General features: G+C 49.4%; 1 protein-coding gene across 3 annotated transcripts in view; it reads left to right on the top strand.

The window, feature by feature from the left end:
• Positions 1–1609: 1609 nt before the first annotated feature.
• SIPA1L3 (signal induced proliferation associated 1 like 3) overlaps positions 1610–7501 on the top strand; it is a 293992-nt gene continuing 288100 nt past the window's right edge. For 2 of the 3 annotated variants that reach the window (XM_017506623.2, XM_037730739.1), the window contains exon 1: positions 1611–1775. The gene's annotated coding sequence lies outside the window, so the exon portion shown is untranslated. Of the gene's footprint in view, positions 1776–7501 lie in introns of all 3 variants that reach the window. The other variant, XM_017506624.2, reaches the window with a different exon arrangement.

Genomic DNA, 7501 nt, shown 5'->3' with positions numbered 1-7501 from the left:
TTTTTTTGAGACAGGATTTTGCTCTGTGGCCCAAGCTGGAGTGCAGTGGTGCAATCATGATTCACTGCAGCCTCAAATTCCTGGCTCAAGCGATACTCAGTCTCTTGAATAGCTTGAACTATGGCCACATGCCACCACACCTAGTTTTTTAAAGTTTTTTAGAAGAGATGGTTTCTTGCTGCGTTATCCAGGCCAGTCTTGAACTCCTGGCCTCAAGTGATCCTTCTGCCTCGGTGGCTCAAAGTGCAAGGTATTCTTCTCTTAGGTAGTATTGCTCTATATTGTCATGGTCTAATGGTGGCCTGATATCCCTACTGGACTGAAAGCTCCCTGAAGGTAGGACTCCAGTCTGTCTGGATTTCTCCTGTGTCTCCATAATCACCCAACCTGACACGCAATAGAGCTTAATACATTTTTGTTGAATGAATGGGCAAATGAATGACTCTCTGTGTTCTCTGAGGGAGAAACATGTGCTTCCCAGCTTCAAGTGTTAGTGAACATCTTCCTAGAAGGCAGGCTGAGGTGGAAAGGATATTGACTAGGGCTTCTTGACCAGAGGACCTTGCAATTCTAGGCAATTCCCGCGGTAACTCTTAACGAGGAACATTATAAAAGGAGTGTGGAGGTGGGGGGAGTCCGCTGCTCGGTTATGTCAGCAGGTGTCTTAAATTTGAACAAAATTTCCCAAGGTGTAGGTACTCTACAAACACTAGTTACCCTCAGGAATGTGCAATTAACGAAAGAATGCAAGATAACAAGGCCCCTACGCAGCCCCCTGGGTCTTGTAGCTCCCGACGAAGGCAGAGCTCTGGAGCTGCCTAGGCCGCGGAGAGGCGACTCCACCTGAGGTCCCTTACCCTCGAGCCCCCTACACGGGCAGGAGGCAGGGCGTCTCTGTCTCAAAGCGTGGGGTGCGCCTGTTACCTGCGACAGGACTCCCGACAAGGGACGGTTACGGCGTGTGCACTCAGGAGTTCTTAGAGCTAGGGGCAGCGACTGAGAAGCTACCTGGCAGATGCTGCGGGAGGACTCCGCCCACGGAGCGGTTGGCCCCCAACCCCACGGCCGGTGGACTCCCCGAGGCCAGGGGTCTGAACGCGCGTGCGCATGGGCGCGCGCCCGGCACGATAACCGCGCGCGCTCGAAAGGAAAAAAAAAAAATCCTCTCCGCGGGGTCCCGCGGCAATTTAGGTCGGGGTCTGCCGCCGACCGCGCGTGCGCGAGCGCGCATCGACGCCCTCCTCTACCGTCCCCACCACTGGGGGTCTAGCGCACTGCTCCACTTCTCCCGCTTCTCTCAGGCTAGCGTCCTAGGGGTGAGTGACTCGAGCCTGGCAGAGTGAGGGAGAGGTTCCGCCGAATGAAGGGAGGAGGCAGACGGGGCTGAGAGAAAGGAAAAACCGCCCCAGCGGGGTGAAGAGCGTGGCTCTAGAGCTGGAGTCTGCAGAAGACACACCTCCCTCCCTCACGCCCCTCCGGGCTGCGGAAGTGCTCTGGAGACTGGAGCTGCACTGAGGCAACCAGTGGACTACCGTTCCCAGGAGGCAGCGCGGCGGTGCGCCTACGGCTCCCGGCAGTCCCCGCGCGCCACGCTCTCCAGTTCGCTGCCGGCTAGGGCGAAACTACAGTTCCCAGGAGGCCTCGCGCGAAGCGGCTTGGAAGTGGGCAGCCTGGAAGTCACTCGGGCCACCGGAGCTGGCGGCGTCTCCAGCGAGCGGCGCGGAGCCAGACGCCGCGGTCTTGAGGCCCGCGGGGCGGGCAGCCGGGACGCCCAGGTATGTGGCTCCGGGTGCGGGATCGGCCTCGCGCAAGGGTGGCGGGGAATCGGTGGCTACCCGGACCCCGAGGGTCAGCGCGGGCGGACGGCCGGGTGTGGGTACTGGCCGTGGGGGGCGGCGGCGCCGGGACTTACGCCCTCCGGACCCAGCCGGACTCTTGCCTGCATGGCTCAACTTTCCAGGCGTGCACTCCGGCGCTGTGGGGAAGAGCTTGGAGGCGGGGAGTGGTAGATTCGCGTCCCGGCTGTGCCACTCGGGAGCTGCGATCTGGGGAAACCGCGCCGAACCTCAATTTCCCCTGCAGTAAAACGAGTAGGAGAGTGTCTTGCGGAGATTCTGTTGAGATAATGGAATAAAACATTTGGCACATAGGAGGCACTTACTACGTATTTGGGTTATTGTTAGGTCCCCGAAAAATGAGGTGAAGATGTTATCGATTGCATAGGGTGAGGATTAGTTGAGCGTGTGCATGTAAAGAGGTGAGTCCATAGTTAGCACCCAATGCAGGGTAGCTGCTGTTAACCGAAATTATTTTGCTAAGAGCGTTGGTTTGGAAGGCAAAGAGACCCCAGGTTCAAATTTGAACTCTGTCGTTTACCAGCTGTGTGACTTTGAGCAACTGGCTTCACCTTTCTGTGCCTTGGTTTCCCTGTCTATAAAATGGGGATTTAAATAGCAACCACTTCCTCTAGTTGTTTTCAGGATGCAGTGAGAATACCATGTGTAAAGTGCTTAGCACAGCAGCTGGCACATAACGCTCAGTAAATGGTACCATTTATTCAGCGTTTTCCTAGTGGCCCGGAGACCCTCTGAAGGTGGGCTCTGGCTGTAGGCTTGGTTTCTTCCCCGGGCCAGATTCAGAACTGGTCTAGTTGACTTCCCCTCCTACAACCTCAGGTTCCTCATTTACAAAATGGGATAATAACAAGATCACTCTCAAAGGGTTGTAAGGATTTGCTGAGATTGTATTTCTAGTCCAGCGCCATCTCTCACTAAGTAGCAGCTCTTATGTATTATATTGTTCTTCAATATTCTCCATCTGGCCCAGAGAATGCCTGACTGTGGGCTGTGACATGACAGCCCTGAGCTCCCCCACACGTTTGCTCCCAGCCTCAGTGTCCCATCTGTGGAATGGTAGTCATAGGACTTTTGTGCCAGGATTGTTTGGATGGTTCCAGGAGATAATTCATGTTTAGTGCTTTGCACAAGGCCCAGCACACAGTAAGTGCTTATTAAATGATGAAATGTATCTTGCCCTTTTTTTTTTTAATAGGCCCTTTCTGCTTCTGTTTGTACCTACATGGCAGAGTGGCCACAGGGTTAGTGTTTCTCTGTTCTCAACCCCAAATTTTACTCACCAAAGGTTTAATTATGGAACACACTATAGTAAAAAGGCCTAAGAAAAAATGGGACTGACCTACCGTTAGTAGTCCCCTGCTCACACACCCCTCCCCAGTATGTTCACTCCAGTGCTTTAATTATTGTCCCAGTGCCCCCAGCTCTTGCCTCTATGTTTCAAAGCCGCTGAGCCCCCTGCACTCCAGCTCAGATGTGGAGCCTGTGCTTCTTTGATGCCCCTCGTGGCTGTTTCTTGGGCACCGTAAACTCAACATGTCCAACCTGAACTCCCTCTCCTCTCAGACCCAGTAGCCACCATTGTGGCTAATGCACCAACATTGACTTGGTTGCCCAAACAAGAAACTTGGGAGCTGCTCTTCTTCCCCAGCCTTCCCACGTCCAGTCAATGGGCAAGAAAGACGAAGCTGCCATTTCATAGAAATGTCATTTCATAGAAATACCATTTCATTGGCCCATATTGGTCTCCCATCTAATGGGCATTAAAAGTTCCCCTCAGCTCCTGGAGGTGGTGGCCTTTTCTGACAAGGTTGAGATGTGTTTCTTTACTTATTTTTTTTGTTTTGAGATGGAATCTAGCTCTGTCGCCCAGGCTGGAGTGCAGTGGCATGATCTCAACTCACTGCAGCCTCCATCTCCCAGGTTCAAGCGATTCTCCTGCCTCAGCCTCCTGAGTAGCTGGGATTACAGGTGCGTCACCACGCCCGACTAGTTTTGTATTTTTAGTAGAGATGGGGTTTCACCTTGTTGGCCAGCCTGGTCTCAAACTCCTGGCCTCAGGTGATCCACCTGCCTTGGCCTCCCAAAGTGCTGGGATCGCAGGGTGTGAGCCACCATGCCTGGCCATGACGAGATTGAGTTGTTTAAGTCATTAAGGATTAATATATGTAAACCTATGTAACATATGTATTAATAAGGGTAAGAAGATGTTATGGACTTGGCCAGACTGCAATGGCCGTGGATGTGGCATGAAAGCCTGGCTTTCAGGGGACCCAATTCTGTGATTTTAGCCTAGTAAAGATTGGCTGAGTCGTTAATTTCTTTCAGAAAAGTTAGATAGTATCAGTGGCTTAGAATATCCCATGTGGGAGAGTGGCCATCCTGGGCATTTCAGGAGGCAGCACACATACCACACACCCTAGAAGAGGCTGGGAAGGGCATTTATTAGTGCTCCCTTCAGGTGGAGTTTATTGTCAGAAACCTGTCATTGTGATTTCGTTTGATGATAGAATCTGGTGCTCAATCATATTTGTGATGGCCACCAAATTTACCTGTGTGTTTTTTTAACCTGAAGAAATAAAGCAGCAACTTAAAAAAATTTGATTGTTCTCAATGACCAGTGACAGCAGCATGTGGCTTTTTAGCTGTCTGTGTAGAGTGATCTAAGAGTTAAATGTGAGTCTGTTTTTCAGGCATTGCAGTTGTTAGGTGGTAAATCAAAAGTGGAATTTAGGATGTGCAGTAATTGGTGCCTCTTTTTTTTGCTGTAAAATGTATTTTACTGATATATTTCAAAAATAGGTTTAGTAACTTGCAAAGTCTAAATTAAATTTATTTACATCTTAATAAAAGAACTCAATCATTTCCTTTAAAGTATGTTTTTAGCTATTAGAATGAGAGGCTATTTGGCGGGGTTAGGTGGCTCATGCCTGTAATCCCAGCACTTTGGAGGCTGAGGCAGGCGGATTGCTTGAGCCCAAGAGTTTGAGAGCAGCCTGCGCAACATGGTGAAACCCCATTTCTAGAAAAAATTAGTCAAATGTGGTAGCGTGCAGCTCTGTCCCAGCTACCCGGGATGCTGAGGCTGTAGTGAGCTGTGATTGCACGATTGCACATCAGGCTGTGTGACAGAGTGAGACCCTGTCTCCAAAATAAAGAAGAAAAAAGAATGAAAGGTTGTTGGACCAGTTTGTGCATTTGTATGTTTTTCATGTCTGATATTGCCCCTTTTTTTTTTCTGAGACAGAGTCTTTCTCTTTTGCCCAGGCTGGAGTGCAGTGGCACAATCTTAGCTCACTGCAACCTCTGCCTCCCGGGTTCAAGCGATTCTTCTGCCTCAGCGTGCTGAGTAGCTGGGATTACAGCGGGTAATTTTTTTTTTTTTCCTTTTTAAAGATTGGGTTTTGCCATATTGGTCATGCTGGTCTCAAACTCCTGATCTCAGGTTATCTTCCCACCTCAGCCTCCCAAAGTGCTGGGATTACAGGCATGAGCCACCTCGCCCAGCCTATTTTTGTATTTTTAGTGGAGATGGGGTTTCATCATGTTGTCCAGACTAGTGTCAAACTCCTGACCTCAGGTGATTCACCTACCTCAGACTCCCAAAGTGCTGAGATTTCAGGCATGAGCCTCAGTGCCTGGCCTATTGCTTCCATTTTTTAGGACTATTCTGGTCACGACCTTTTGCGCATGTGTGTATGTATGTGATTGGGTTGAATTTAGCTTAAAAGAAGTTATGCAAGAAATTCCTGCTTGTTGTAATATGTTAAACATGCAGAGATGTAGGGAAAATACCTGGTGCCACCTTCCGCTCCAAAATCCCACGTCACCAGAGATAACCATTTTTTCAGACAGTGAGTATCTATTGCTAGGTTTCAGAGATAGCATAGTGAACAAAATGGATGTGCCTCTGCCCTTTTGATTTGGGCAGATGCCTCAGTTATCTTTTTCTGTGCTTATATTGATTATATGTGTGTGTGTGTGTGTGTGTGTGTGTGCATGTGCACGTGCGCATATATTAAGTGTTTTCTTCCTTCTTCCTTACAATTCCTCAAAAAAAGAGGGGGTAGGGATCAAGCTACACCTATTTGTAACTTGATTTGTTTTTCAATTAATGGCTGGGCATATCCTTCTAAGTCATTACATACAGATATGGCTCATCCTTTTTTTTCCTGAGACAGTCTCGCTCTGTTGCCCAGGCTGGAGTGCAATGGTGCAATCTCAGCTCACTGCAACCTCCGCCTCCCCGGTTCAAGCAATTCTCCTGCCTCAGCCTACTGAGTAGCTGGGACTGCAGGCGCACACCATCATGCCCGGCTAATTTTTGTGTTTACATGTGATCTTTCAAACCCAAAGTGATTCACAGTAAGAGTCAACACAATCATTGGAAACACCAGGTAGAAATAGGAAAAAGTGTTACAGCAGGGATCCCGCTTGGAAATGTTAGGGGCTGAGGGTGAGGGACCCAGCTGCCTCAGAATGAAGGGAGGAGATTTGCCCCGGAAGATAGGAGCCAGCAGAGTGGCCTGACCACAGTGGGTGGTGGGGGTGAGGGGCTGGTGGTGGAGGATCAGTGGGAAATACCACTCCTCGTATTTGCAAGAAATGTGCCATGGTTGGAAGGTAGCTTAGGTGGCCAGTTCAGATCCCAGTATAGCCGCTAACTTGTGAGATACGCATTGAGCTTTTTTCTTCATTGGCAAAATGGGTATCATAGTAGTCTTTATCTCGGTGGTTGTTGGAGACCGAATGAAATGTCTGCAAGCCTTTCAGCACGTTGTCATTAGTCCTGGTAGCTGGTAGCTACTCTTCTTATTTTATTGAGTTGACAAATGTATTGACCCCCTGCTGTGTGCCCGGTCCTACTCTAGGCACTGAGGAGTCAGCAGTCCATGAGACAGACAAGATCCTTGCTGTCCTAGAGTTTACATTCTAGCCGTTCTAGCCAGGGAAGACACATGATAAACAGAATCGTTTCACTTATTTTTTTTGAGATGGAGTCTTGCTGTCACCCAGGCTGGAGTGCAATGGCACAACCTCGGCTCACTGCAACCACCGCCTCCGAAGTTCAAGTGATTCTCTTGCCTCAGCCTCTTGAGTAGCTGGGATTACAGCCATGTGCCACCCTGCTAATTTTTGTATTTTTAGTAGAGGAGGGGTTTTGCCATGTTAGCCATGCTGATCTCAAACTGTTGACCTCAGGTGATCCGCCCGCCTCGGCCTTGTACAGTGCTGGGATTACAGGAATGAGCCACACGCCCAGCTTTTTTTTTTTTTTTTTCTCTTAATTAAAAAAAATCCTGATCCTGCCTCTTCAGATGGTTTTAACTGTGATGGAGAAAATTTAACAGGGTAAGTGAATAGAAAATGACTGATGGGGTAAGATGGTGGTGGGGAAAGAGGTGGCTGCTTTAGCTTGGATGGTCAGGGAAGGCTTCCCAGGCCTCTTTGAGGAGCCATGTGAACTGAGACCTTAACGAGCAGCGGCACTGGCTATGCCAAAGGCTGGGGAAAGAACATTCTAGGCAGAGGGAACAGAGAGCGTGAAGGCCCAGAGGTGGGAGTGAGTTTGCTGTAAAGAGTGTCAGTGTGACTGGAGAAGACTGAATTCCTAGTTTTCAAGTTTATACTACTTCATTTCTTTTCCT

This window comes from Cebus imitator, unplaced genomic scaffold, assembly GCF_001604975.1.
Source record: "Cebus imitator isolate Cc_AM_T3 unplaced genomic scaffold, Cebus_imitator-1.0 Scaffold356, whole genome shotgun sequence".
In the NCBI taxonomy this organism is placed as follows: domain Eukaryota; kingdom Metazoa; phylum Chordata; class Mammalia; order Primates; family Cebidae; genus Cebus; species Cebus imitator.
Note: the sequence above shows the minus strand (reverse complement) of the source record. Positions and strands in the feature narration are given on the sequence as shown.